The 23,674-nt window shown below is 33.3% G+C and overlaps 1 long non-coding RNA gene across 3 annotated transcripts in view; it reads left to right on the top strand.

Annotated features, from left to right (window-relative positions):
- LOC132358886 (uncharacterized) overlaps positions 1-23,674 on the top strand; it is a 70,146-nt gene that overhangs the window by 22,489 nt on the left and 23,983 nt on the right. For all 3 annotated transcript variants that reach the window (XR_009500623.1, XR_009500621.1, XR_009500622.1), the window contains exon 2: positions 20,802-20,872. This is a non-coding gene — a long non-coding RNA (uncharacterized LOC132358886). The remainder of the gene's footprint in view (positions 1-20,801; positions 20,873-23,674) is intronic.

Raw genomic sequence — 23,674 nt, 5'->3', positions numbered from 1 at the left:
CTGCTATTGAATATTTTTTGTGTGAACCCATACTGCTTAGAACTGTTGCAATCACCTCGCAACCCCTAGTATAGATTCAAAATGCTGAGAATGTTATTTTTTTGTGTATATATACTGCATTTCTTCATCCATTCATCTGTTGACAAACAGTTACGTTGTTTCCTGCCATTTACAACAAAGTAGATGAAACAGGAGGATATTATGCTAAATGAAAGAAGCCAGATGCAGGAAGACAAATACTATTGATACATCTCCCTTTTACGTGAAATCTAGAATAGCCAAACTCATAGAAGCAAAGAGTAGGGTGGTAGTAGCCAGGGGCTGGGTAGAGGTGGGAATAGAATGTTGATCAAGAAAGCGGGTAGAAAGTTTCACCTATGTAAGATGAATGAATTCCAGAGATCTAACGTACAACAATATAATGATTGCCAATGCTGTATTGTATACTTGAAATCTGCCATGAGGGTAGATTTTAAGTGTTCTCACCACCAAAAAAGAAAAAGAAACCAAAAAAGAAAAAGGTACCTGTGTGAAGTGATGGATATATTAATTACCTTGGTTTTGGTTGTTATTTCACAATGTATACATAAATCAAGTCATCAAAGAACAGAACTCTTTTGTGTAATGCTCCTTCTAAACAGCTTCTTTCCGAAAAGGTCTAATTCTAGTTCACCATAAATCGTGGTTCTAAAAATGTATGTTGGAATAAAGAAACAAACTTTATCCTATAGGTGGTTTTACCATCCATTATATATGACATTGGAAGCATCACACAAATTGGCAACAAACACTCTAACCTCCAGCTATACTGAAATTTTAACTATTTCTTTCTACCTTAACCTTATTTATTTTGCTCTGACTTTGTATATGATACTTCACTTATTTTTTTTATTACCTATTTGAAAAAGACTTATTCATCTTCACCAGCAGGACAAAGAATGCCACGTCTGAAAATTCTTCATGGATTTTTTAGTCTCTAGGCTATTATAGTGCGCAGTGGACATTTTAATAATAACATAGTTTATAGTGCAAGTTTATTATTACTTTCTCTTTCCCACTATATTGTGAGTTCATGTAACAGAAATTATGTCCTGTTTATCAATATGTCCCTCTTCTGGCACCTAGCCATAGCTCAATACATAAAAATAAATTAGTATAATAAAACTTTCAATTTTATATTTATGTACTTAGTACTTGACAAAAAAATAGATATATATTTATGCAGAATTTATATTCAGAATATATGCAGGTAAGGAAGAGAAAGAAGAAAAAAGTAGTGAATTTATAGGAATGAGATAAAAATGGAGCCAGAGTATCAGTAAATACAATGAATATGAATGGTGTTTTTATTACCTTGACACTGGCCATGATAGCAGAAGGAACAGAGTTGGGATAAATAATTTTATAATCGTTTTCTTTTTTAAGTTTAATGATAAATTTAGATTAAAACATATTCTGGAAATGATCTAGAATACAATGAGGGAGAACAAAGTTATCTTTAAACAAGACAACTTTAAAACAGCATATGACTCATAATATGAAAAAATAAGATTAATTTTATGAATGTTAGTTTTATATTTTGTTTTTATTTGGAATATTAATTCTAATGAGTTGTAAAGAGCGCTCAGTCTAAAATTTTTCATTCATTCCCTCATTAACCAAATAACCAAATGAATATTGAAGAGTCACTAAAACCAAAAGTGATAAAACATGTTAAAGCACAATATAAATGGAGACTGTAAAATAGCAAAACCTCAAAAATAGTTTGTAGTTATTTTGGGGGGCAAATCAAACAAGTACAAACAGAGTTTTCTCCTTAATTTTTAAAAAAATTCAAAAGCTTAGGATTCATAAGACATGCCTTAGCAGCCACAGGTATCAAAAGAGTTGGAAGATTTAAATTTTCCATGACTTAGGTATGAGATATGACATTGATAGTTGTATAATATTAAGAGTTAAAGAGAGGATAAACCTCTCTATTCTGTGGCCTTATAAAACTAGCCCTGAAATATTTATGTTCTGTTTTGTTCACCCAATTGTAACAATAATACCTAGAGCAAATTCATGAAACATCTGTTACCTGTTCTGAAGAAGGAGCCTGAAATTCATGTCTCATTAAAAGTAATTGAAGGAACAAGTAAGTTTAGCCTGCAGAAGAGGAGAGATAGAGTGAACTTAATATTTGAATCAAATGTATTAAAAGCTCCATTTTACAGGATATCATGTATGATATTTCCTAATGCCTTGGGAAAATCAGTTAAAAAATCTTACATTATAAGGACAGCCATTAATAGAATATTCCACACATTCCTTGGGTCTAACAAAGACAATTAAGAACCAGTTCTACACTATTGGTATTCCGGACATTTATTTTAATCTCTTCCTCCAAGTCTCATATCCTGTATATCTGAGATTCATATTCTGTCTTCTTAGTGACTTTTTCTTTAATATGTCTTAATCAAGTTCATCTTTCTAAAATTTCATTTTACTCATAATTTTTCTCCTTCCCCATGACAACGTGCTGCTTTTAATTGGAGCTTTTGTTCCTGTAATTTCTATTTCTTTCCTCCATTTGCCACTTCAAAATTTGAAATGCCAATTTTTAAGATCATCTTGTATCCCATGGTTAATAAGCTCAAATGTTATTTTATTTCTTTGATTGCTTGCAGACTGTGTGTCAATTTTCATATAGTTCATGGTATAATTATCTTTATTTGAACTTTTTCACCTATGTTATCCATTTTTCTTACTTACTATTTTCGTGCAATTAATTTACTTAGGTTCTATGATGACCATTTTCCAGTGATCACTCTGGGGATTAGGTCACGGATGAAAATTTCCTCACCAACACACCACCTCTATATCTAAACCAGCCTATATACTCTAGGTATTGTTCTGAGTAAAGAAACCTTCTTTCCTGCAGCAGATGTATATTTTAGAATGTTTTTATGAACTTATTGCACAGTAACATTTGTTCAGCTAATTAAACCGGCTAGTGACAGGAGTGTAGGCCATAATCTCTGTATCCTGTCTTCTATTTTGCCAAAAAAAAAAAATTTGTTTGCCTTTTTTTTTTAATCTGGTTCTGCCACTCTTTACAAAATCCCTCAGTAGAGACACATCTGGCCATATGAAGGAAGATTTCTTGACTACCCCTCATGAAACATATTCTATTTCCAGGAACTCTGCACTGAAATAAATTTGTAGGAACATGGGTTCATGCTTTGCTTCAACACAATTTTTACTACATTTCTTCATAGTTTGTGGCTACTGATCATGACTGATTTCTCCTTTCATTGAAGATTTAAGTATATTTGTTGCTATTCCAATTTTTGCTAATATTTTGAAGATTTTATCTTTCTGTCTGAAGTTAAAATACTGACACTTGCAAAAAACACTGATATAATAATGAATAAGGGAACTAAACCAAAGACAGGCCTTGACGTGCCTAATTGCCAAGCCCTAGACATGCCTGATGCAAAACACGGTTGCCTGATCCACTGCTGTCTGAACTTTAGAGAAGGCATGCATCAGGCTCAGAAAAGGCCACTGGGAAACTGAAAGTGGTATGAGAGCTATGGATATAGGAGAATCCAGGAAGCTCAGACCATTCAAATATCCCCACCTTGAGCCCATATCAACTTTCAGGACAGTCACTATAGAGAGCACATAATGTGAGCATTATATTAGACAAAAAGTTTAGCACCACAGGAGGATGAAATAAAGAATTTAGGGGTTAAAGAACCCTCACACTTGGATGGTGTTGGAGAGTATAAGACAAAAAGGAAAAAAGAAAAGCAACAAAGCCTATTGAAAAACACTATATATCCATGGAGGAAAATTTAAATGACAGGGAGAGAGAGAAATCAGAAGACAAACTTAGGGTCTTTAATTTTTCTTTTGAACGTAAATAGTTTCAAAATCCTTTTTTAAGAAGTGTAAAAATAATTAAACTGTGCATTAAAAGAATAATGCAGGGCTTCCCTGGTGGCGCAGTGGCTGGGAATCTGCCTGCTAATGCAGGGAACACGGGTTCGCGCCCTGGTCTGGGAGGATCCCACATGCCCTGGAGCAACTAGGCCCGTGAGCCACAACTACTGAGCCTGCGCGTCTGGAGCCTGTGCTCCACAACAAGAGAGGCCGCGATAGTGAGAGGCCCACGCACCGCGATAAAGAGTGGCCCCCGCTTGCCACAACTAGAGAAAGCCGTAGCACAGAAACGAAGACCCAACATAGCAATCAATCAATCAATCAATCAATCAATCAATCTTTAAAAAAAAAAAAAATGAAGTGCTGCCTTCTTTCAAGTTTAAAAAAAAAAAAAAGAATAATGCATCATTACTAAATGAGGTTTGTTGCAAGAATACAAGAATAATTAAAGAGTAGAAAACCAATCTGTGCAGTAGTATTATAATCAGAGGATAAAATAATCATATGCATGAATTTTTCATATAATAGTGGTCACATTATAAATATGAGGGAATCATGAATTATGCAAAAAATTGTTTTGGAAAAATGAAAAGCATATTAGTTATTTTATAAATTAGCCTATGTATTCATCAATGAAAATATAATATGTGAAATGTGGTGATTAAAAAAATAATATAAAATAATGAAATAAATGCACCAAATGTATATGTTTGTCTTCATGGATTGATCTCAAGTATAATGTGTACTGACAGTATGGCACTCCTATTTTATATCCATACTTACTTTTGTCTGCTTAATTTATCAAGGCAAATGAGTCAATATTTATTTCGTATATAAAAATTTGTTTTCACAATTGTCAACAATTCTTCTCTATAAAATCAGATGCTTTTTTATTTGGCACATAAGATTCAAGACAATTATATCATTATTTGAAATTATTATTAAAGTAACTCTGGAATTGTCAAATTACTTATTGTGTTCTTAGTAATTTATGACATGATTTCACTTGGATTGAAATTGCCTGTTCTAATTTTACTTTACCCTTTTACCTTCTACAACCCAGAATGATTTCATTTTTGAATTGTTCCCTGTAGAAACTCTATGGTACAATTTCTTACTAATTCTGAAACTTCATTTATTTAGAGTAACTATATTTTCAATTATGTATACAGAACTGTCTCTGCATTTTTTCTTTGCACTGGCTTTTTCTGTATGTGCTCACTGTGTCCTACTGTAAACCTCTGAAACTCCTGATTGAACGATCTCTTTGAGGTTCAACATGGGTAAAACCAAAATTGCCAGAGATATAAAGACCCTACAGCAGCGTTCAGCCATGAGCAGAAGAGAGATTTCTTTTCTTTTGCATGGGACAGCTCTTAGACATTGTTTCAAAAGCCTATGTAAACATTTCCATCAGCATTGAGTAGGAAATCTAAAACTCAAGCTCTTGATTTAGCTAAAGATCAGCAGAGAGACACAGAAAATATGTAAGAGATTTAAGAGCTATAAATGATAGAAAGACCTAATCTGCCTAACTAGATGGAGACTGCAGAAATAATGGAGGAGAAGCAAAATTTGAAAAATTGTGATAAATTTCCAAAGTTGAACAAAGACATGAATCCATACGTTAAGGACTCATGATGTATTCCAAGTGGAAAACAAAACTATAACTCATAAAGTAAATGAAAAACACTAGAAATTTAATATCATTAAATTAATATCTTTTAACATCAGCCACAAAGAAGAGAATGAGCATCTAAAAAGGAGGAATCATGAGACTAACCGATTATATTTTAAAAGAAAAAAATGGAAACCAGAAACTAGTAAAATATTTTAAAATAATTGTGAGAAAATGCATACCTAGGAAAAAAATTTATGATTTAATATTTAATATCATAAAATATTATAAAATATTTCCAAGTAAAATAAAGCAGAGAATTTAGTATTAACAGTAGTTCATTAAAGGAAAGTATAAAGGATGTATTTCACGAGGAAATTAGTCACTGAAAGAATTTCAGAGGCAAAATTATGTGTGAACAAATAAAATGCTAAAAATTATTGTTAGAGTGTCATGTGACTCCATCAGATGCATGAAATATATGTGACATGACAGCAGAATATTGGTGAAATTTCCCCTAATCACGTCTTATGGAGTATACACACACACATACCTGTATATGTGTGTGTGTGTAATATATATTATATATGTGAATATGTAACATATATTATATACCTATATTATTTTATATTTATATATATGCTTTTAGGGTTGTAAGTCTTTTTTTTTTAATTACTCTTTTAGCTTCATTCCACAATTTTTAAAATTCTATATACCAGTGAAAAAAAATATATATCAATTATGGCACAATTTAAAATGTTTATATTTGCTTAGAGACATTACATTTATTATTTAGTTCATTTTTTTCTCCTTCTATTATTTTATTTTAGTGTTCTGATATAGATACAGATAATTTATTGAGTCTTTTTTTGTGTGTCTTTTGCCTTTTACTTACACATTTTAATTTGCTTTATGTGTTTTGCTGTTATTAAAGTTATTTAGTATGTAACATTTCTTGTCAGTTATATCTGCATTATAGACTCTATTATATAACATTTGAAAGTTTAAGTTTTTATGGGCAAATGTTTCCTCCTTAAATTAATGTGATATAAAATTAATAATCTCCTTTCTTATACGCACATTTTTCTGGCCTTTTTTTCCCATTCATTTACTTTCTTCTGCATGTACATATGGGATATCTAAATATAAGAATTTTTCTATCTAAATGAGTGTATCTCATTAAAATTATTTCTTTAAGATGTATATTCAGTATTATTGCTATTGTCTTATTTTACTCTGTTTTTCTTTTTTTTTTCCTTTTTTTTTTTTCTTGGATTGCTACTTTGATATATCCTTCCTATTGTATCATCTTTGGCCATGTGTTCTGCATTTCCTTCGTGTCTTTCTCATCTCACATCCCACTCATGGTGGTTCACTGTGTCTCTTCCCATTCATCCTTCATTTTGCAGGAGAATTACTGGTATCTCTTTTTCTGTTTTCTGGTGGCATTAGAAAGTAGGGCTCAGCTGGGCTGTTGGTAATAGCAATTGTTGGATTTGCCCTCTACATTTTTTCAGTTATTGAATTGAAAGTACTTTGCAAGGATTTATTCTTTTGTATAAAAGGGCACTGAATAATCCTTCAATTCAGGATGCACTCCTGAGCCTCTGCCAATGCTAGAGGCTATTTGATATTTATATCCTCCCATTGCTAACATGTAACCAGAAACTGCTCTTCTCTTCTCACTCATCAAAACAAACACAGATAGAAAAGAAAAAACCCCAAAAAACCTGGTTTTGGTTCTAATGACAGCAGAAGACAATTACATGGAGCTTTTTGAGCAGTTTTCTTTTATTACCATCTTCTCATGAGGATTTGCTGTCCTTTTGTTTGTTTAGTATTTTTATCAATATTTTATATAATTTTATTAGAGAGGATAGAGTAGGCTGTATTATTATAACAAATAAGCTTCAAAATATCGGTGGATTAGCCCAGCAAAGTTTTATTTCCTACTCATATCACAGTCTGGTGCAGGCTGGCCCTTCCTCATTGGTGACTTGGGAATCAGGCCATTCCATCGTGCAGATATAGATCTGGAACACACAGAATCCAAAGTCCCTGCTTAAGGGCAAAAAGGAAGGGTAATGTTGTACAATGGGCCAAATCTAGAAGTGTTTTATATTACATATGCCTATATTCCACTAGTCAGAATTTAATCATATGGTCTCTGACCTAACTGCAAGAAAGATTTGGAAGGTCAGATTGTTGTGTGTCCAAGAAGATAGTAATTTGAATACATCTTATCATCTTTGACAGAACATTTTAGTTACCAGATTATTTTATTCTGCTTTCGCACATGGAACACTCTCACTCCTTCCTGAGAAAGACAACATAAAGTCCCATCTGGTCAGTGATTATTGTTCAGAGTCCCTGTCTCTGCGTGCCATCAGATCCAGATGTGGCTTCCTTTAGTCTGCAGAACTACAAATGTAAACCGCAAATTATCTTCCCTTTCCAGGACAAACACCTAGAATGTAGTGATGGAGCAGGCACTGGGTACACACAATTATGGCTCCCATCTGGAAAGGCAAAGAATGGGAGGCAGACAGTACCAACTGGAAAACAACAATGTAAGCGGGGAAGAGCTTTTAATGAAGCTCCCAGGCACACACGCTGAGGGGGAAAGGAATTACCTTGATTAAACTCTGATTCCCACAATAAGTCTAGTTGTCGTCTGTCACCATACAAAGATATTACATTATTCTTCACTGTATTTCCCACACTGTACATTTCATAACTATGACTCATTTATTGGGTAACTGAAAGTTTGTACCTCAATCTCCCTCACCTATTTCCTACCCCAGCCCACTTTCCACAGATTAATGATTCAGATGATGACTATATGCTTTTGGCTCATGTACTTTGAAATAATCTTTTTCTAATTATATTTTTAACTAAGAATTATTGTGTAAGTATTTATGTTCAGGAAATTATTAAGTAAATGAGGAAACTGGAAATTTTAAAACCATCAACTAATATCACTGAGAACACTTAAAATAATATGTCATTGATTAAACAATTAAATCAAGTTTTTGCAAAAACCAATTAACCTTATGATAGGGAAAGCAATAATTTAAACAGTTTACCAACTGTAATGTATGCATTTATGTTAAAGAACTACAATGTGTGGAGAATCAAAGTAGATGAAATATAAAAAAGAGAGCTAATACTTCCTCAAAGAATGTAATAAGGAAAAATGCATAAGTGAGGTAGATCCCTTATGAAATTTTCATTGTTAAGATATTTACATATTTTGAATCATAGTTTATGCCAAAACTCTACACACATAAACAGTATAATTATTTAAACTTTTTGAATAACTGTATTTCTAGATCATATTTATCCACATACACTTGTGTGTAGAATATAAAGGTAAATAGTTGGGATTTTTTAAAAACCTACAAATAAATTTTGGTCTGTCAAATAAAATGTATACTATCATTGTTATTTGACAGATTGTTAAGTGGCTTTTGAAAGATTACTGACAGTCTTGAAATACTAGTTTTAGAAAAAGGAAAAAGAATGATGTCTGATATTAACGAAACATTCCTTCTTTGAAAGTAGTGATTACCTGTAATATTTTTATATGCTTTACAATTTTTTTCTCTCTTCTACTCTATTTTTCAAGTATTGCCAGCTCTAGTTCAGGGATAGAATCTATTTTTAGCTAAAAATGCATAACTAAACAATTTACCTCTGTAAATAACATTCAAATTTGACTGAAGTATTTTTTTCAACTCTCTTAATTCATTGTCATGTCATTATAGGTGCACTAAAATCCGTGGGCGTGAACTTGAGCTTTCTCATTCTATTTGGCATAATAATGTTTCTTGATTTCCTAGGATTTTCCTTTTCCGAAAAATTGTAATTTCAATGTCTCCATCACCTTTACAGGGATTTTATTTTAAAAAGCTGCTTGCTTTTTTTTTTTTTTTAATATAACATGCTGTTTATGAATAAAAAGATTATTCTGAGATAAGAGAAATCAAGATATTTTTAGTTGGTTAGTAATTTTTTCACTGCTATGGATAACAGGGGATTAGATATAGTATTAGGTTTCCATACTGAGGTTTCTGACAATTATATTAAAAGTCATTACATATAATATATCTATTATTGTATCTGATAATTTTGCAACTTGAATAAAGTTTGCATGAAATAGATTATCAATAAAAACCTTTTTTCTCGGAATTTTAATATAATAGAAATGACATCACTGTGTTTTGTTTTAGAAAATGCAACATTGGAGGAGCTGCATGTTGTTTCTCTACTAACGAAATCAATCCTTGACAGTACCTTGTATTTTTTTTTAAATTTGAAACATTTTTATTTCACAGAACACAAGATATCTACTCTTAAGTATAAGTAAAAGTAGTTACTGTCATACTTAATAGCAATATATTTAAATACTATACTAGTACAAGCCTGAAAGTAAGGAAGCTATATACTGTCATATTTTGTATTTTAGAATTCATAAATCTAAGAAAAATTTCCTATAATAGTAGTCATTTTAAAACAAGCCTAATTTTTAAAAAACTTTTTGGCTTATGTGAACTATGAAAAAGTACAATCAATTCAGAATTTGAAATAAGCTACAAAATATATGGTGCAAGAAATAGTTTTGTTCTTATTAGTCTCATCTTTACTATTTCCTTAAAATTCCTTAAACGTATACACATATCAAATTTCCTTTTTCTTTATAAAAGTAAAGTAAATACTTCTCTTCATTCTGAGGTCACCTAACTGTTAACTCCAATTCATAAGTCAGATCATGTGTCTCCAGTGCACAAAGAGCTGAACCCAAAATCAAGTCAATGTCTTTATGGTACCTAGAAGGCTCTAGTAAATATAACCTCCTATTCTCTTTCTGACATCATCTCTTCTATTCTCTGCCTCTGTTCACTTCAGCCTTACTGACCTACTTGCTATTTCTCATGTACAGAGCATCTTTGCACTGGTCTTCCCCTCCATCTGGAGAGTTCCCTACCCCATATCTGCATGTACACCTCTCTAATCCTTCCAGTTTGTGCTCCATCTTTCTCAAGATATACAGACCAGCCTCTTCAAATTTACAAAGCCTCAGAATTCTTATGCCTTAGTCTATAGTTTCTGTAAAGTGTATTATCTTCTCACATACTTTATACTTTTCTTTGCTGTTTATTGTTTATATCTGACCTCTAGAATGTGAGATTCATTAGATAAAAGATCTTTGACTATTATCTTCTTTGCTCTACTCAAATCACCTTGAACGGTACCTAGCACATGTTTTGCACTCAATAATACTTGTTGTCATTTGTGAATGTTTTCTCAAATGTCCTAGGAGAAATTGTGACACTCAGGGAAAGTTCATGTGTAAGTGCATGTGTTTGTGTATGAGAGTGTGTGTGTGTACTCATGTGTGTGTGTATGTGTATGAATGTATGTGCATACCTGTGTCTGGAGGAGTAGCTTGGAAGATAGTGGAGAGCAGATACCAGCCTTGGCATGCTGAACACAGGAAAGAATATTCCTCTCAAAAATGATTGTGTTAAAGTCTAGAGAGCAAAAAGGAATTGTGTAGAAGTAAAGATTAAGGATTTTAATGTTTTAGATAATCCACTTTTTGTTGCCAGCAACTGGATTGTAAGGGATGGGATAGATGCAAAGGAAAGCTATAATTGTCCATGTTTGCTGGACACTGAGTATTGAACTATAATTTATGGACTTCATTCTGCTAATCCCCCTGTATATTTAAGAAGGTAAGTTGAGCAGCAGTTTAATAGAAAGAGATTCCTATCTATTGGCAAAGACTGGGATGGCACAGAAAAAAAACCTCAATTGAATACAAGTAAAGAGGAGGAAATTGTGGTTTGAGGCCTATAGAACAAAATCCTGCTGAACAAAAGAGAAGAATGTGACTTTGAATTATCAAAATAAGAGCAGAACTTTGGAAATATTTTATTAGAGAAATAAGAAGGCATATTTTTGAGAAAAATTCTTTAAATCTTACTAGAAACTTCATAAACTGGATAATGAAAGATAAAATTGAAAGGAAAATTCTGACAATATCAAATGGAAAGGATAGAGATAATAGGATAAGTGCTGACATACTTACGAAAGACAGAAAATGGAGATCCAATCTTAGAATTGCTCATTCCAGAAAAAAATACCAGAATAACTGGAACAGAGGTTATCTAGGGATATAAGTAAAATGTTCCAGCCCTTATAGGAGACTAAATAACATAGACCAAAATTCTCATTAGCTTTGAGAAAAAATAAAAGTCATTCACATGTATTAATTCTGATAATAATTTGTAAAATTATCAATAACTAAAAATACTTCAATTATTGAAAGGGAAAATATTTAAAAAGAAAGGGCTTTTGAATAAATAAACAAATATAAGCAAATCATAAATCAAAAAAGACCATAGCTTTTCCTTCTGAGACACTATGGTTTAGAAAGTGTTCCCTGGTTACAAGTAACAGAAACTGATAGTTGGAAACAGGATTGTTCTGAGGACCAACATGAGGAATGAAAAAGGTGAAGATAATTAGGGCAAATTCATATGAATCACAATGGCTGAAACACAGAATATGAGAGAAACAGGGATGAGCTGAATTTGATGGTGTGGTAAAGACTGCTAACAATCCTCGAATATCCATTTTCTGCTTCTTCCTTATAGAGAATTTCCCAGCTGTTAGCTAGACTTTCCATTTACACACTCTATTTCATTGTTTTCATTTCATTTACTATCAGTTGCAGACTAAGTTTGGGTCAATGGAATGTGAAAGGAGAGATGGACAATTTCAGATTGTCCTTAAACCCAAACTTGTTGGCCCTAGAATTCCTTTTCTTCACTTTTCACAGTCTGGAATAGGAACATCTCTCTGAAACTTGCTTGAATCATACAGATAACGGAAAACTTTGAGAAATATTTGGACAGAATAATGAAAGGGACCAAGTTCCCTTAAAAAGGACTAGACCAGAACCTAGTGATATATACTTCTATCTTTTCAACTACTGTTTGTTTTTTTGTTTTGGGGGTCTATTTAATACAGTATCATAGACTCTACCATAATTATTACAAGCAATTCTTACAAGCCTTGGGCTAGACTTTGCAAAGTATAAAGAGATAACCAGAGAAGTAATAATATCAGGTTTTTATTTTAGAAAGATCTCTCTGGCTACAGAGTGGGGATCCAATTAAATTGAATGGTTTACAAAGGAAATTGGTTTGCTAATACAGGCAAGGTAGGTTTATAACTCTACTGAGTAGGGTGGATATGATTTACATAGAAAAGAAACAGTGGAAGAGGAAAAGGTTTGGGAGGGAAAAACATTAAGGTTTTGAGGTCTGTGGGAAATCTGTATTTTCCAGTATCATCATGGAAATACAGGTGTGGAGTCTACAATGTTGGAAAGATTGTTAGAAAGATGGTTGAACTAATAAAAATAGAGTTGTGTGTATTCTAGCTATGATTTATTCTAATAGCTTAAAATAGAACTTCAAATGGTACAAATTGGAAAATAAAATTAAGTGGTTTTGCTTTGTTTTGTTTTAGAAATGTCACTATTAAATAACATTAGAAATGACCTGCATTATGTAATTCAGTGGCATAAATATACCAGTTTTTGTTTTTGTTTTATTAAGGATGCTCAGAAAATGATGAGTTAAGGGAAGTCATAAAACACTGTCAACTTTAATAACACTATTATTTTATACCATAATCCAAATTCTATCATTCAAAAGATCATCTTCAGATTAGAGTTCTGTGTACATAAGGAAAAAAATTAAAAATACATTAGGTCAGTGTTGAGGGTGAAAATAATAAAACAAATATATGATTGCAGCTACTCCTATTCTTTTTGTGCCCAGCTTACAAGTACATGTGTACAATGTGTATAGATAGAGAAATTTCAAAGGAATGTGATCGCTCTTTTATGTTAGTATGACAAGCTTCTATTTGCATATGTACAGAAATCCATATTCTAATCTGTGATTTACTAGAAACTAGGATTGTCACCAGTGTTTCAAAAATAGAGTGAAAGCATATATGTGCTAAACAAAATTTTTGTTTAGGTGAATCTTTAAAATATTAATATGTTTTGTTCTTGCTCTGGTAAATGTTGAAGAGTGAGAGATGCATTATTCATTTCCCATCTCAAAATTCTAGTGGAGCCTCTGAGTTGTGAGATATGGACCATCGCCCAGGGCAGAGTTGGAATGGGGAATATGAGGTGTTTGTATTTCAGTGATATCCTGAAGAGGAACCATGCGTGTTTAGGCTAATCAAGGGAAAGAGGTTCAAGGGTTTGAAGGAGATAGAGCTGGAATAATTCAAGAGAGAAATATTGAAGTTAGTTGAAGATAGGGAGGGTTTGATGGAAAATCAAGGGTAGAAGTTTGCAACCAGTTTGAGAGTTTGAATGTCTTGATAGGCTGAACTATCTGTCATGGCCAAGGGAAAAAAAAAATCCAGCATTGACGAGGTTGAACCCACTTGTCTTTCAACATATCACTCACATGTCAACGATGAAATCTCAGTAATCATCATAATGGTATGGAAAATATTGTTCCCCTTTCCCAATTTTCTTGTGCCACGTTAGAAAAGGAAACTGACCTCAAAATGTAATAAGTGGGATACTATAACTCTGGATTGGAAGGCCAACAAAATATATCTAAATCAAAATATTAATATTTTGGCACACAAAAAATACATAAATAGAAACATTTATTGTAGCCCTTTCAAGTGTGAGCCTTATTCTTTTAAACTTGAAATTGGAATTTTTAAAGATGGGCGTATATATCATATTCCCAAATCATCAAAAGCTGCTTATACAATTTGATTACAGTATACCTAGGGGTATAATTATTAAAAATGCGAAGATAATTTCTTATTCATGGTTTATCAGAGACATTTGAACAGAGTTGTAACACTGAAATACACTTTTCCTACTGTAGAAGATTTTGTATTTGCAGCAACTGGAGTAAGTACCAGAATTCATTCTATTCCAGGGTCCCTCATGCAGCAGTAGGGCTGTGTTCACATAGAAGGAATTTTAATCTGAGTTTAGATGTCTATAGTTCTTTTTTTTTTTTGATTTTTTGAAGGATACTTGATTTACAATGTTGTGTTAATTACTGCTGTCCTGCTAAGTGATTCAGTTATACATATATATATATATATATATATATATATATATATATATTCTTTTTTTTTAATGTTCTTTTCCATTATGGCTTATCACAGGATATTGAATATAGTTCTCTGTGCTATACAGTAGCACCTTGTTGTTTATGCATTCTATATATAAAAGCTTACATATGCTAACCCCAACCTCCCACTCTATCCCTCCCCCACTCTCCTCTCCCTTGGCAACCACCAGTCTATTGTCTATGTCTGTGATTCTGTTTCTGTTTCACAGATAGGTTCGTTTGTGTCATATTTTAGATTCCACATATAAGTGAAATCATATGGTATTTGTTTTCCTCTTTCTGACTTACTTCACTTAGTATGATAATCTCCAGTTGCATCTATGTTGCTGCAAATGGCATTATTTCATTCTTTTTTATGGCTGAGTAGTATTCCATTGTATATATGTACCATATCTTCTTTATCCATTCATCTGCCTATGGACATTTAGATTGTTTCCACGTCTTGGCTATTGTGAATAGGGCTGCTATGAACATAGGGTTGCATGTATCTTTTAGACGTCTATAGTTCTTTAATGATTCCTGCCATTTTATAAATCTCTCTTTACAGGTTGGAAACAAACAAAATTTTTTCCAAATCAGATCAGAGAAATAGTATGTTTCACAGTATTCACAACTTCCTTTGGGGGAGAATTTTGCATTCCTGATAAAATGTCTAAGCAATTTTGTGATAAATTTAATGGTATGAAGAAGACTTCTGGGAATCTAGTACCCAACAAACCCAAGTAACTGTCAACCATATGTATTATTATTTTATTCAAACATATTTGCCCCTTGTTTTTAATCTAACAGTCATTATCTAAAGTTTCTCTTTTGTAAACATCCTTATGAAAAAAGAATCTTGTAATTGACTTCTAGAGTTATCTTTTCGGCAACATGTTTGTAATAAAACTTTGACACTGTTTTTAATTATCCAAAATTTGTTGGTTTTGTTTCATTTGTAACAAATGCAGCATTCACTACAGTTTCAATGAACTGTGACTAAAACTGGAACATGGTGCAACCAGGAAAGAAATATTTGGAAACTTATATACAAATAACTACACTTTCCACTGAGATGATTATGTTGCATTACCTGATTTCTCTAGTGAATTGTGCTACTTCCTAAAAATATTTTAAAAGCATTATATAAAATAATATAAACTGAACTTATGTTAAAATGAGAATATTTAAAATATTTTGGGGGATGTGGCGCTATGTTCTATCTGATACTGTAGTTTTATTGTTTTTAAATTTTAAATAACTGCATGTCAATTTCTTTTTAAATATATATTTTAAAAAATTATGATCATATAGCTTAATCCTAGAATAAAGACCCCAGCTTCTTAAACATTTAGTATCTGTAATAAATAGATGGAAATATTCATTTCAGTAGAGGAAATGCATCACGAATAGTTATGGTAAAGCTGGACCATTAGGGTGAACCTTGGGATTTTGCTGTTGTTATTGTTTGGGAAGGAAGAATTTGGCTATGTTTTCTTGGTCTTTTAGATATAAGTCCTGTTGTTATTTTTGCCTACAGGGTAGCATTTTTCTTAAATACCAAATGACGTTAAATAATTAATCACTTATTATTTTAAAAAAATAAAAGCAAGAAAACAAACACCCTCTCAGATTTATAAAAAGAGACCTTCATAACTGCTGCATCAGAAATTATAGCTTAGAAAAACATCTTGGTAGCTGTATCCTTCCAAAATATTTTATTAAATTCTCCAAAGGTTTTAATTATCTCTCTCCATAACTTAAGAAAAACTGCGTAAATGTTTAGCTTCAAGATGCCTGAAGACAGAGCTATATATGGACTCACATTTATTTGAGTGAAAGAAAATGAAGCTGTCATTTTGAAACCGACAGCATATCTTCTCTTAAACGATGATATTCAAACATAGAGTTTTGGTATTTTGAATTTCTTTATATAACCCTAATTTGTTTGTAGGATGAAATAACCATTGTCTTTCCTTTTAGGGTGGGAATAGTCAGAAAAATTGTATAGTATAACTTGGATCCTCCTTTTTCCCTAAGAAGTGTGATGTATGCTCTTGACTGAGCATGGATTAGAAGAAAGCCTTCACCATGTTTTCCCAGATTGTTTTAGTTTTGTTTGGTTTTGTTGTTAATGTCCTTTTCAGTTAGGTTTTTTTTTAAAATTTTCCTTCCAATTGGGAAATTGATTCACAGTTGCAGGCATTCATTGTAATAAAGTACCCAAGATGAGAAAGGGTTATTTAAATTATCATAGGTACCTAGCCAAACTTGTCTCTTGTTATTATTCTTTTATAAAAAGAGTTGTTAGAAAAAACGCTTCTCTTTATGAAAGTTTTGACTATACCTGAAATGTTGGTGAAAGGAGTTGAAGGAAGAATTTTCTCCCTTTGTGTCCAAAAGAAAAAGAAAAGGGTTATGCTGTATATAAACAAATGAGAGGTTAGAAAAATTGCACAGTGCTAATTACATATTTTTTTCTTTGATTGTAATTTACTTTATCAGTGTTGAATTTCAGGAGATCTCAGTAAGAACAGAAAGCTATATGTAAAATAACATCTACTTAGTATGGAAAACCATTTTGGTCATTGTTTTATTTCTAAAATCAATGTGTATATGTAACATTAAAAATGCTTAAAAATGAAAATAAGCCAGTTTTTAAAAATATGAATGAATATATCTTTCCTTGGAATTTATCACAATATATCGAATAGGAGAAAATTACAGTTTTCTCTGTGGATTCTTTTATAAAACTCAACGCTGTATGTGCTGCCACCTTTTAAAAGTTTATGATTGAAAAGAAAAAGTTAAAGACCTCTTCACAGCTTTGATAAAAATTGCTTTATAAAAGTCTGGCCATAAGGAGATATAAATATCATAAAGAGAGTAAGTCAAATGGTACATTATATAAATAGAACCAACAACATCATACATTTATAGGATACTGCAAATCATCTGGATTTTAGCTCTCAGAGACAATAATCGTTTCAATGTTTCAACTCAGTATTATTCAGTAAAGTAGTTTTGTTGTATTTTTATAATATGCTCCCTCCTGTATACTTGTCAGTTTCATTCAATATTTTCAATGACAGTGTTCGTGCATCCATCTACAGAAGAAAATCATGTTTAAAAATATTTCAGGGATATGACATAAATAAAGGTCATAACATTTCAGTCATTAACATTATTCCCCGATTATTTTCTAGATTAGATATTTAACATTTTTAAAAATGACTCTGAGTTGAAACTTTGTAAAATTATGAATTTTCTATAGTTTGCAATTTATGCAGCTGTGTTAAAACACATCTATTCCTTTGTGTCACTACAATTACCTATAGTTGTTTGTCCCTACTATTAAATGATCATTACTAGGATCATAAATTCAGACTAATCTTGGAATGACCAAAAGCTTATGACAGACAGATCGGCTCTGGGAACTTACAGTCCTGTGATAGAAATATAAGTATAATGAACTTGAATTTAATTAAACACTGGCCAGAAAATACAGCATGAAAAAACCTCCACATTGGTTGGATAGAATTTTATAAGTATTGTGTTTCAATATAATCATTTTAAATGTTTTACGGGTCCATTAAAACTGTCTATTTTGTCTTTACAAGTTACAAAAATCACACACAATGGTCAGTAATTTTCTAGATTCTTTTTTAATAAATTTATTTATTTATTTATTTATTTTTGGCTGTGTTGGGTCTTCGTTTCTGTGCGAGGGCTTTCTCTAGTTGCGGCAAGCGGGGGCCACTCTTCATCACGGTGCGCGGGCCTCTCACTGTCGCAGCCTCTCCTGTTGCGGAGCACAGGCTCCAGACGCGCAGGCTCAGTAGTTGTGGCTCACGGGCCCAGTTGCTCCGCGGCATGTGGGATCCTTCCAGACCAGGGCTTGAACCCGTGTCCCCTGCATTGGCAGGCAGACTCTCAACCACTGCTCCACCAGGGAAGCCCAAGATGACATTTCTTGATTTGGATGCTGGTTGCACAGAAAGTTTAATTCATGAAATTCATTCATGTAATTCATGTATACGTTTATGATTTATACACATTTTAGCATACATATTACTGTTCTCAAAAGGTTTTGCTTAAATAAAAAAGGAAGACTTCAATATGAATTAAGGTCTAAGTGATCATATTTGATGATCTTACTGGATCCACAGACCATGGATATATTTCCATTAATGGAGCAATAGTCTCCACCCTGTTCAACCTGCTGCAGTGGTTTGGGTTCAGATTTACAGTCCATCTCACAGCACAAAACAGGCATCACCCTGTTTTAAGGTGGCTTAGTTTTAAGAACTAAGAAAGAATTCATGACAGGCAACAGTGTAGCATGCAAAGCAACAGCATAACTTAACTTTCGAGACTCTGAGGCACAAATTCCCATTGCCCTAATTTAGCAGTTCAACATGTGGTCATGATGATAATGGTTGAATGTTTACCCACATTTATCAGTGATGACTTGCCAATTTTAAGCTGGTCATATAGCCTGAGACACCAGTTCACCTGGTAACTGTCTTTTAATTTGATCAGACTTTTTCTTCCTCTTAAGGTGCACTGTTTGAACATGGCCAGTTTCCTTGAAAATAGCTCCCTCTTGTGTTCCTATCTAAGTTAACAAGTCTTATCATACCCAAGGTGAGCCTCCAGAAAAATCCTTTCCATGTCCAGTCCATACCAAATCCAGTTTCCAAAGCCCTAAGAACATCTTACTACATTGGGGCAAGTGATAGCTGAGTCATCAAAGTGCTGAGTACTTGTGGTAATGGTGAAATTCAAGTAAATGATATGCACCCTCAACAAATATGTCATCTGGGCAATTGTTAGCTGATCATATTCAGAGATGTGTTTCAAGGTGCATTTCAATCAATATGCAAAAATGACTTTGCATAAATATCTTTTCTGAAGTTTCAGAAACAAATTATCACTGATCTTTAACTGTTACATCACCAACATTCATCATTTCGGACGTTAATGCTGTTTCAATAGCCACTTTTATAATGATCCCTCCATACTCATACGTGGTCTAAGAGCAAAGCAGAATCTGATAGAGGAGCAGGCAGTAAAAATCCCTTTGCTTTGTACCCATGCAGTTGTCTAAAAAAAATGTCATCCTGGTTCACGGCCACATGGTGCACCAGCTGCTCTCTGCCAGGCATAAAGCATACAGTCTAGTCCTAAGGTAGTATTTCTTTTAAGGTTATAAAAGAAACTATATGATAACACAACCAAGGAAATGCTACAGATGTGATCAATTCAACTGCTGTTAATCAGGATATTCAACAAGAAATACTGGCTGATGTCTTTCCTTCAAACGATTCAAGTTGTTTTGGGGTAAATCTTAGGATTTGGCTTCAGTTACATTCTCCTTTTCAGTGGAAAAGACATCTTGGGCTTCTTCCAACTTTGAACATAAGTCAGCACTACATCAAACAGAAATGGCCAAGAAAATCATTATCTTGCTTTGGGAAGCTAAGTTAGATATGGAGTGATAATTTCCTTTTCTGGTTTCCTTATCCATCTGTAAACTTCCTTTCAATCAATCACAGTTTCTTCCTACCTCCACCCCGGTGTACCATCTGTTAACCTAGATTTTGTATCCCTGATAGTGATAATGAAAACCCACAGGGATAGCCTTAGCATAGCTTGCATTGTACATATTTCCAGGAAGAAGGAATAGATTTAGAATAGATTTAGAATTACAAAAAGGCAATGTGGAATAGTACAAAGAGTTTCCATATACTCCACACCCAGATTCTCCTATTAATGTCTTACATTAGAATAGTCCATGTGTTACCATTAATTAACTAATATTGATATATTATTAACTAAAATTCAGTATTTATTCAGATTGACTTAGTTTTTACTTAATTACCTTTTTCAATTCCAAGAGCCCATCCAAGATACCATATTGAATTTGTAGTCCTGTCTCCCTAGGATCCTCTCGGTTATAATGGTGACAAAGACTTTCACTGTTTTCCTTGACCTTAACAGTTTTCAAGAAAGCTGGTCAGGTATTTTGTGGAGTGGTCCTCAATTTGGACTTGTTGATGTTTTTCTCATTATAGACTGCAGTTGTGGGTCTTACAGAGGAAAACCACAGAAGTAAATCATCATTGTTTATCACATTATATCAAAGGTATGTATCATAAACATGGCTTATTACCACTGATGTTAACGTGGAGTTTGTCAGGTTTCTCCACTGTTAAATTAATCTTTTTGCCCCCCTCCATACTTTTCATACTCTACTCTTTGGAATAAAGTCATTTTCACAGTCTACACTTAAGGAGTTATGCTTCACCTCCTTGAGAGTGAAGAATTTACACAAATTATTTGGCAATTTTCTATATGGAAAATTTTTTATTGTACCCCATTTATTTATTTATTGAATCATTTATTTATAACACTTAGGACACCTGGGTATATATATTTTATATTAAAGTTTATAATGCAATACTATTTTATTTTGTGGCTCAAAATTTCTGGTTTTAATTATTTGGAACTCTTTTGGTTGGCTTCTCTGTCCCTTTGACATACTGCCATCATTGTTTCTTTTTCGCTTATAAGTACTTCCTTACTTTGGCAATGAAAGATGCTCCAAACTCATTTATTTTCTGCCCCAGTCCTAGAGTCAGCCATTTCTCCAAGGACACTGACTGATTTCTTCTATTGGCGAATGGTACTAGAAACTGGTATCTTCTGCTAAGTGTGCTCATTGATCCTGGGGTGTCACTGCTTCTAGGTTTTCTCAGCCAACAGGGCATAGGAATATATGTATATGTACTAACCTATATACATATACGCTCCCTCTCTCTATCTATCTACACATGTATATGGATTGTTGCATTCCATTTTTTAATACCTTGTTAGAATTTTTTTTTCTTTTAATTTTTGTCTATGTTCCTGACTACTATTGTTCTGAGGGTTTTTTTTTTTTTTTTCTTGTAATGTCATTATTGACAAATTACTGAGTCAGAGTGGAGAAAGTGCCTTAGACAAGACACTGTATAAAGTGTTCTCTGAATGGGATTCTTACTCTAGGAATGCTGATATGTGTATGAGCATGGCTGGCCTGAAGGATGTGAGTTCTTGACTGCAACTCCTCCTAGAAACTGCAATGTACTGGTGTGGGAAGGGCAAATTATCTTCCTCCCTTGGCCTTGTGAAGACCATCAGGCAAAATCTTATAATTGCCTATGGTCACATCTGAAAGAGCTAGGATTTGGGGCTAGAACCAGAATTGAAGAGTTGAGGAACTCTAACTCTTGATCCTTTAGGACCTGAGTGAGTAATGTAGGCTACCCATCATGTACTCAAATGACTGCAACATTAAGAGGCTGTGAGAATAACTGGTTAATCTGTCTGAGGCAACAGCAAACCAAGATTATAGTAGAAATTATTCCAAACAGGATGACAGGCTGCCTAGAGAAGTGAACATAGCCAAGAGCCTCAGTCGTTACCAAACCAGGAAAAGATGTCCCATAGGCCAATAAGTTCTTTTCTAGAAGACCCAGGAGGTCTTGTGTTCAAGCCTCTTATGGACTGTCGTACTTTGTCAGTTTCATTGATCCAGATGTAACACTATGAGTTGGCAATGGAACATATTGTTCCAGAACCATTTGTTGAAAACGTTAGGGAATTACCATCCAGTTTCTCACCATTAAGTATCTCATCATTAAGTGATGGTAAATCTCTCAATATTAAGTATCTTACCATTAAGTATCTAAAGTCTCAGATCCAGTTATTCCCTAAGTTTAGTCATCGTACTGGATCCTCTATTACGCCATATTAATTAACCATCCTCAGCTAGTAATATGTGTATACTTTCACAGTTTTAAATTCTTCTTTGACTTTTTTCTCTGAGAAGAACGGACATGTGGACACAGGGCGGGAAGGGGAGTGTGGGATGAATTGGGAGTTTAGGTTTGACATAAATACACTACCATGTGTAAAGTAGATAGCTAGTGGGAACCTGCTGTATAGCACAGGGAACTCAGCGCGGTGCTCTGTGATGACCTAGATGGGTTGGATGTGGGGGGGTGGGGAGGGAAGTCCAAGAAGGAAGGGATATAGGTATACATATAGCCGATTCACTTTATTGTGTAGTAGAAACTAACACAACATTGTAAAGCAATTTTACTCCAGTAATAAAAAAAAAAGAAAGAAATACATCATCCTATTATTTCTATAATGAATCCATTTTATTTTAATAGGGATGAAATTGAAATTTGGTTTCTGGATTCAATATGCTTGCAAATTCAGATACCCTGCATGAATGGGAGGACGGTGATGTACAGTAGTATAAAAAAGTGAATTTTACTTCATTTCCTTTCAAAGTTAGAATAAAATAGGAAGCATTCACCAAGTTTGTGTGAGAATATCAATTCCTTTAGACTGTGGGACTTCCTGATTAACTTTTATCATGTCTGATACTGTGTAGGGTAAAATGCATGAATTTATTCTAACCACAATAATCAATAGTTACTCTTCTGAGCCATTTAATTTTTCACAGGGCACTCAAGACAGATGTATTGCAACTTGGTGGGGATTAGTGCCCTTTCTTTCAACATTTCTTATTTAAAGCTGATATTTCTTGTCCTTGTAAAATGTGATACTACTTAATATTCACTATAAAGTAAGGTTTGGGGAAGTTTTAAGTATTCTCATGTAGTATGACCAATTAAAACCGGGCAAAGGGGACACTTGCCCAAAATCCAACCATAGGTAATAAATGTCAAAGCCCTCTGCACCTCACTCCTATCCCAATCATGCATTTATGAATGAGTGATGACACTATAAGGTCTACTTTTCTTTCTTGTTTTCCACTTTGTTATTTCACTATAGTCTCAGTGTCCTCCACTACAGCATCACTTCACCCACCAAGATCTACATTTGGCTTACTGATAACCCCCTCACATTCTCCATCAGGTATTGCAGTACA

This window comes from Balaenoptera ricei, unplaced genomic scaffold (genome assembly GCF_028023285.1).
Source record: "Balaenoptera ricei isolate mBalRic1 unplaced genomic scaffold, mBalRic1.hap2 scaffold_489, whole genome shotgun sequence".
In the NCBI taxonomy this organism is placed as follows: Eukaryota; Metazoa; Chordata; class Mammalia; order Artiodactyla; family Balaenopteridae; genus Balaenoptera; species Balaenoptera ricei.
This window is presented reverse-complemented; position numbering and strand designations above follow the sequence as displayed.